A 9,386-nucleotide genomic window follows, 5' to 3' on the forward strand; every position below is an offset into this window, starting at 1 on the left:
CACGGGCGTGTGTCCCCTGCACTTTGAAATATTTCAATGTTTTCTGAAAAATTTCTTGAGTACTCGGTTTAGTCCTGAACTATTTTTAATGTCTATGTTAGGCCTCGAGGGCTCGTATTAGGGACTATATGATTGATTATGAATGGTTTTTGAATTGAATGAGAAATTAACATGAAATGTTTGATTGTTTGATCTGTAAGTCTGGAAATGCTCCGTAACCCTGTTCTGGTATCGGATACGGATTAGGGGTGTTACAAAGGGATAACCAGATTTCCAAATATGACCAATATAATGTGTAGTATAAAGCTATCACCCACCAAACACAACCAATCATAGCCTCCAAGCACAACCAATTTACCCTCCAAACACAACTATAAGTTTACTAAACTTATTTTAGCATTTAAACAAGTTTAAACAATTCTCGTAGTAAACTGTCCATCTGCGTCACAGTTGCTAAAAAAATCATATCTTGAGTTACGAAAGCCAAAATCAAATTATTTTAATTTTCCCTGAAACTAAACTCATATATCTACTTACTAATTTTTTTCTAGAATTTTTGGTAGGGCCAATTAGTACAGTTTATTAGTTAAAGTCTTCCCTGTTTCAGGGTTCAGCTACTCTGACCCCTGTGCACTACGAATAAAATTTCTTCATTTACAAAGATCCAATGACCATGTCGTTTGTTTTTCCTAAAAATAGACTCAATAAGGAATCCATAAATATAAATTGTGACTCTAATTATTTTCACACAATTTATGATGAATTTCTAAAGTCAGAACAGGGAATCTAGAAATCGCTCTGACCCTGTTTCACCAAAACGTAAATATCTCATAAAATACAACTCTTTTACCTATTTTGTTTCTTCCATATGAAAATAGATTCATTAAGATTAAATTCCATATTTTATTCATCATCTTATTCTATTTATACTATTTTTAGTGATTTTTCAAACTCACGTCACTGCTGCTATATGATTCTGTTTTATAGCCAATTTCACCATTTTATGGATTTCCATAGATTAGTTAGCACATAAAGCATACGTGTTATCAAATATAATATTGATTAGCCACTCCAATAGCTAATCAGTCTCAAACATTTTCATGCCATCCATGAGCCATATCATAAGATTATATACACAAAATGATTATAATGGTATACATGCCATATTCCCAAAATATACAAGTCATTATACCGAAATAGTTTGTTGATAGTGTGAGCGCGCATCCGACCGTTCCCGATCTCCTAGCCAGCTTGACAAAACTACAAAGAATAGAGAGGAAGGAGTAAGCATAATTGCTTAGTAAGTTCACATGTAAATAGCAAGTAACATAACCATGCAATAATACGAAATCCACATTTGCATAATATCACCAAAGCATTCATATCATATTTCTCATTCATGATCCTATCATATTATTGTTATATTGAAGTCTCAACCCGAGGGTTAAGTACATACCTGTAAAAATTTTCTCATTCACCACACTTACCAAAATGTCACCTTTGTTTTAGGTACTCACCTTATCCACTTAAGATTTACCCATTGAACACATTGGAATATGATTCGAATACACGGATTTCATGCACATAAGTGCCATGCTCGTAGCTAGATAAACTCAATAGCCTGCGAAAATTATGTAGCCAAGCTACCATGTAACCTGCCCATAAGTGAACTCGGACTCAACTCAACGAGTTCGGATGCCTAGTTACATCTCACGAACTCGGACTCAACTCAATAAGCTCGGAACTCAAATATCTTAGGGACATGTCACTTGTATTCTAATCTATTCCCAAGGTTCAAATGGGATTTTTCCTAGATCACACATCTTTTCCGTTTTCCACGGAATATCGAAACCGATACTCGATAGCAATTCATATTTAACAAGTAGCACACATAAATTTGCATATTACTTAATAATAACCACAAAGCATAATATTTCATGATATTAATCATCATATCATATAAATAACATTAAATTACTTAAAATGAAAATTATGTTACTACATTTACACTTGAACTTACCTCGATACAAAATAAAGAAATTTTGCAATTTAGTCCACAATCTTTCCTTTCCCCGATCAAGGTCGATTCCACTTCTTTCTTGGTCTAAAATAACACATTTAGCTGATTTAATACTCACATTTATCAAAATAGTCCTTAACTCTAACTTTGGAAAAATTATAATTTTGCCCCTAAACTTTTACATATTTACACTTTTGCCCCAAAGCTCAAAAAGTAAATTTTTTCCAGAATTATTATGTTTTATGAATGCAGATCATTTATCCCTTCTATGGCAACATCAAATTCTCACTCTAACATGTAGTTATAAACTTAGGTATTTTTACCGATTATGTCATTTTACTCGTTTTCACGTAAAATCGTTTAGGAAAAGTTGTTTAACACAATTTAAAGCTTCATATTCTAACATAAAACATCAAAATAAACACATTTCACCTATGGGTATTTTTCCAAATATAAACCCTAGATTAAATTATTGCTAGAATAAGCTAAATCAAGTTACCGAGACTACAAAAACATAAAGAACATTAAAAACGGGGCTTGGAATCACTTACTATGGAGCTTGGAAGCTTGAAACAAAACCTAGATATGGAGAACCCTTGAAATTTCGTCCTAATGAAGAAGATGGACATATTTTGCCATCTTTTTCCTTTTTTTAATATTTTAATTACCGAATGACTAAAATACCCTTCATTAAAAACTTTGGTTATTTCTACCTATGTATGCTCACTTTTGTCCATGAAAACCTAATGGTATAATTACCATTTAAGGACCTCTACTTCAATTATGCTCTTCAATTAAATCCTTTAACATCTAAAACTCATATTTATTAACTTTTGCAATTAAGTCCTAATAGGCAAATTAGACATTCAATTCATAAAATTGTCTATCGATATTCTAACACATGCATCTAATCACTCAATAAATTATAAAAATTAATCGGAATAAATTTTTCTACTTTAGAATTGTGGTTTCGAAACCACTATTCCGTTTAGGCCCTAATTCGGGATATCACAATATGTACCTTCTAAACACAACCAAATTTACCCTCCAAACACAACCATATATGTAACATCCGAACACAACCAAGTATACCCTCCAAACACAACCTTCAACATATCCACTTAAACATGTATACTTACTATTTTATATGCACTTTCACATGTCACACAACTCATGTTCATATCATATATTCTAATATCATATCACGTACTTACAAGTGCTCACATTATGCACAAATAACCACAACATATAGATCTCATATAGTGTACATAAAATCAGCAAGACTCATATCATTTTCAGTCATAAACACATTGTGCTGGAACAGGGTTACGAGGCATTATCGAAATTAAGCACTAATAAACAAACAAAACGAGTCATAAATCTGTATTTCAATTTAAAATTTCTAAAATTCCATCTTTAAGTCCCTAATATGGACCTACGAGGCCCAAAATAAGTTTAGGAAGTGATTTGGGACTAGACCAGAAACTTTGGAAACTTTTCCTTGAGAATAGGGGAATACGCCCGTGTGGCCTGGGACATGCCCGTGTGGCCTGCTCGTAGGGCTCTCATAGCCGTGGGGCCAACTCGTGGGCAGATTTGACTTGCTCACACAGCATTGGGATTAACCTGTGGGCAATTCTGACTTTGCCACACGGCCTGGGCACACGCCCATGTGACTTGGCCGTGTGAAAAGCTAATTTTTCACCATTTTTAAGCTATTTTAACATATTAAACACACTTAATTCATGCCCAAAACATTGACTTATAAATCTTGATCAAATAATATTCATTTATTCATTTCAAATAATTCTTAAAAATTTCAAATTACCTTACATCCAAAACATAAAATATATTTAAGTGACTAAAACAAAACCTAATACATGCCACATTTCCAAAAGATAGATTCATCACCAGAAATTAAGCTGAGGTTGGGATTGACTTGGATGTTGAACCGAACTTCAACTTTACCTAGCCTGCGCACAGAAACAAACCGTGCGCTGAGTATTGGAAATACTCAGTGGCATTACCATAATTCAAATTTTAGCAAATATAAAATATCATAAACATGCATAGATAATTAACAAATCATACATATAATTTGTACCAAGTTATCATATTTCCATTGTATCATTTTCATTATTTGAATCAATATCTCATCAATAAGATTACCAACTATTTATGAACCTTTGGTTCATCTTTCAATCACATATAAATATCCAATTCACATTTCAAATATGAATAATTCATGAACCTTGGTTTGATGCCTTCAATCTCATAGCACAAATTGCATTTCTCATTTCATCTTACAATATCATTTTCTCATTTCATTCAATAATTCAATTTATCAATTTCATTTGATTTTTCTCTTCACATATATTTCCCCTATTAACATAACTCGGACTTTGGAGGATACACGGATCCAACCAAACACACTAGAATGGCGGCCAACTCCTTATCGGATAGTTCGAAGTAAATAAGTGACAACCAACATCTCATCGGCTAAGCCGAAGCAAAGTGGCGACCAACACCTCATCGAATCTATTCGAAGCAAATGTGACACACCAAGTGTCTCATCGACTCAAGGTCGAAGAATCTCTGAACTCTTCTTATCCTATGGCATGCCAACTATATCCACTCTAGCCTGACTAGTTAATAGGTTATCGGAATCACATATACATATCACTTTCACTTTCAGTTGATCATAATCATTTGAATTCAAATCAATCACAATAATAATTCAATTACAATTTCAAATTCACCACAAATCATTATACAATTCAATTTCACACATATATACATTCATCAATCAAATCCAATTCTCATTCAATTCAAATATCACTACTTACCTCAATTTCATTTTTCATGCACATATATTGAAATTAAATATTTAATAATAAATAACTTGAATTAAGGTAATACAAACTGATATTTTCTCGAGCTACTCCTCGATCACTTTTTCTTTTCCCTTCGCATTCAACGTCTCGGTATCTTTGTTTGCTACGAAAATTAGCATAATTATAATTAATTAATAACACACATATTTTATAGAAAATAATAGCTTTCCATGCAACTTTAACCCAAATCCCAAATTTGTCCTAACTATTTTCATCTTCTTCCTTTTTATAATTCATATTATTTCCTTATTCAATTTCCATCAAAACTTTAATATAACCATCAAATTTTTATCATTTTCCATAATTTTGAATTTCTATCAATTAAACCCCCAATTTCATCATTAGTTCAACATAAACCCTACTTAAAAGTCTATCATCTTTCAGTATTTTCTCACAAATTTCAAAAGTATTCAACTTTAGAACTTCAAAAACATCAAAATCACTAAGAAAGGGACTTAATTGACTTACCAATTTAACTTTCAAGCTTTCAAACCCTAATTTCTCCTTTTTCTTTTCTTTTCTTCTTTCTTTCCCCTAATTTTCGTGACTTCTCTGCACCTTTTTTTTTCTTTTCTTTTATTTCTTTCATTTACTAATTAATAATTAATTATAAAATATCTAATTAATACAAATAAAAATACTACATGTGTATTCATACACACATGTACACATGTAATAATTCATCACCATATATTTGTCATTATCTCAATTAATAGATAAAATATAATAATAGTAATAATAATAATAAGAAGTAAATATCTTTTACTTAATTTATAAGTAAATTTATATATTATATACATTTGTACTAATAATTTAAATGCACATGTATTTATTTTCTAACTTACACATGTCACTAATTTAGTTTAATTACTAATTTAATCCTTTATCCTTTCTCTATTCTATGATTAAGCTTTTATGCTTTATTCAATTTAATCCTTTCTACTAATTACTTCTAATTAAAAATAAATTCACCTAATTAAAATCTAATTCAACTCACAACTAACTTCGTAAATATTTTTTTATAAATATTTACGAACTCATTTTCCTAAGACGGAAGCCCTACACTCACTTTTCTGGTGCCCGTGAAATTTAGGCCGTTACACACATAACATTTTCATTGTCAACTCAATATACATCACATAAAATACCACATTTAGGCATCATTTGCAAATCATCATTTGTTTAGGTAGAAACACTTACTCATGGAACTTAGTATAGGTGATTAGGCTACCTAAGCTCCCCTTTAACACTTTGATATGTGCATAATTGTATCACACCAAACCACTCACCTTTCAACCTTGACTTTAATGGCAAAAACCCAAATAAGCCTTTGTTTGTATTTTTCCTTGCTTGTAGAACATCCCAACGAGTCCGAAACTTTGCATTCACATTAAATACATTACAAACACATTATAAATAGCCTCAAACACATTTAAATCATATAAAAAATGCAGGCCATAACTCATCTATCATGCTTATTGAAAACTAGCTAGTTTTGCCGAAAATACGATTTCACCACTCAAATCTAGTTTCTAAACCTTAATTTCAATTCCAAACATCCTAGATATCATCCAATTACATATTTAAACCATCAATTTTACCCAATTACACCGACCTAATTTTTTCGAAAAAATCAAGCTCATGCAAACTTTAAAAAAGGGGAAAACATTCAATTTGCTTAAATTCATTAAGGATTTGTTAAATTAAGATCAAATACCTTTTAATTAGATCAAAATGAGTTAGAAACCAAAGCTTAGCCATGAAATACGAGATCTACAATTTTCAAGCCAAAAATCAACTTAAAATCCAGTGATATATTGAGATCTTGATTAAATAATTTAAATATCAAATTAAAATAACAAATCACTTAGTTTAATAATAAAAAGTTAGAATCTCACCTCAATTTTGCGCAACCGACGAGCTATGGAGCTAATTTGAGCAAAAACGTGTGAAGATCTCTTGAGGATTTTAAAAATGAAAACATCAGTGTTCTTCAAAATTGAAAAGAGATTTTGTGTTTAGAGAGCTTAGGAATAAAAAAGGATGAACTAATTTCGAAATAAAAACTTTGATTTGGTGTTTGGAAAATTTTTGAAGAAGATGAAGAATAGAACAGAAGATGTGGTGGGGGTTGTTATTGGGCCATTGTCCATTTACCCACCTCCAGTTTTCTCCTTTTTTTTTCAAATTGGTCCTTGTTTTTTAATTAAAGTCAATTTCAAAATTATTTTCAAATCCAATCTCATTTTTAAAATCCATTTTAACCTAATTAATTCCCAAACACTCAATTCTAATTTCTTAACCTAAAATTAGTAATTCTATTTATTTTAATATTTTATTTAATTAATTTTTAATTATCTTAATTATCTAACCCAATTATTATTTTTGATTCACTAACCCCCGATTTACTATCTTGATTCTACTAGCCCGATTTTTGTGATGTGACAATAGTAATACCATCTCTAGATATCTAGATCAAATACAAATTGTTAACCTCGATAATCACTAAAAGGGGGTTCAGTGTTTTAAAAATTTAAAGCAAAGATAGCAATCAATAAAGACTCAATAAGTTATAATGGTTTGGTCTCAATTTCCTATTTCTACTATCTTAACTTGCCACGACTAAGGACTTTCCAAATTCACTAATTTGAACTTTTCGAGGACAAGGTTTAACCTTTATAAACTCTATCTTTTCAAAATACAAGATAGGGCACTTCCTTTTAAGTTTTTCTACCTAAAATCTTAAGTAAATCCTCAAAAAAATAGAAATGAAATTGAGAAATAGTTATCACATCTAGAAGGTAGACATACAATAATTAAGCACTTTAGCAATGCAACACTTGAAAGAATGAATCAAAACTAAACTAAAAAGTTTGTACATGTGAAAATAAGAATAATAATGGGTATTGTAATGCCCAAAAACCCGCCCTAAAAGTTTTGACCGGATCATGGAGGTCACATTGATCACTGAAGTAATCGTAGAAGAATTTTACAAAACGTATTATCCAAAAGTCTAGTTACAAACACACTTTTCCAAATTCAAATAAAAACGTTTAATCATTTAAAATTTTTATTGTATATTTTAGGTTACGTTTAAATTATTCGAGAACAAAATTCCGCGGTCTCTGAAATTTAGTCAAAAATAAAATTTACGAAAAACCTAAAACAAAACTCATACCACAATTTTGATAATTGTTTACAATAGAAAACGACTTAACAAAATAAGAACTGAAAAAAGGAACAAATTAGCTCATTTTAAAACATGTCACTTCGAGACCTCCGGTATGCCGAGTCCAGCTTCAGATTACGAGAGTACCTGAAAGGGAGGAAACTAAGGGGTGATCAGCTGCACGAGCTCAGTGTGAGTTTAATAAGAAACAAGTGACAAGTTACAAAACAGAATTTCAAATAGCAGTTTAATATCAAAACGTACTTACAACACAGCTACAAACCGAAATGCACACATGGAATCAACATCCCAATCATAACTAACAATCAAAGTACATCTTATCATTGTAAATGTATCTTTCAGACAAACAGCTGTTCGCGCAACCAGAAGTATGTGATGATGTAAAACAGATTAATAAAACAACCTAACCCACCGATCGAACACCACCCCGTCCCCTAATCACACCACAAATGAGCTAGAGAAAGCCCAACCAACCATGCACACCACATAAGACCTCAAAAGGCCCATCCAACCCTACACACCACAAATATGGAACTAAGCCATGTAAAGAACAGTATGCAACTAAGCTATCATATGTATCATACTATGAGGTAAACCGCTATATAGGCGTATTGTAGTTGAAACTGCCAAATCAGATCAGACTTCCTTCTCTTCACAACTAAAACCCCAATTTTATGCACGTGAATGAATGGACATCAAGCATCATCAGTCTCACAGATACAGAAACTCACATTCAGACGGTTATTTATAGAATTTCCATACGAATGCAAAATGCACACCATTTAGAATCAGACATATAGAAACAGGGTACAGAATCAGTAATGCCCTTACACATATACAGCTCAATAGCAAATTACCTCAGGTCCTATCATCGAACAAGGTTTGAATTCACAAGCACATTACAAACACGTTTGAACAACTCAAAAGTTTCACACTACATTTACGAATAAGCACATAACTCTAAGCCGTACCCTAATACTTATACAAAGGCCCCAATAATCATTGGATGACATAAGAAACATAACGAATTAAGTTATGCTACAAAGTAAAAATTTACAAAACATGGCCACACGGCCATATGCCTTGGTCTTGTGGAAGTGCCTAGGCCGTGTGTCTGGGGAACATCGCCTTGTGGATAGCCTATGTAACTCTCTGTCCATTTGTGTTAAAATATGATGTAGGGCAGACATTGCCGAGTAGAAATCTCACACGCCCGTGTGCCCACAGAACATGGCTGTGAGTCCAGAACACACACCTGTGTGAAAAACAACTAAAAAAATCC

This window comes from Gossypium hirsutum, chromosome A01 (genome assembly GCF_007990345.1).
Source record: "Gossypium hirsutum isolate 1008001.06 chromosome A01, Gossypium_hirsutum_v2.1, whole genome shotgun sequence".
Taxonomy (NCBI): domain Eukaryota; kingdom Viridiplantae; phylum Streptophyta; class Magnoliopsida; order Malvales; family Malvaceae; genus Gossypium; species Gossypium hirsutum.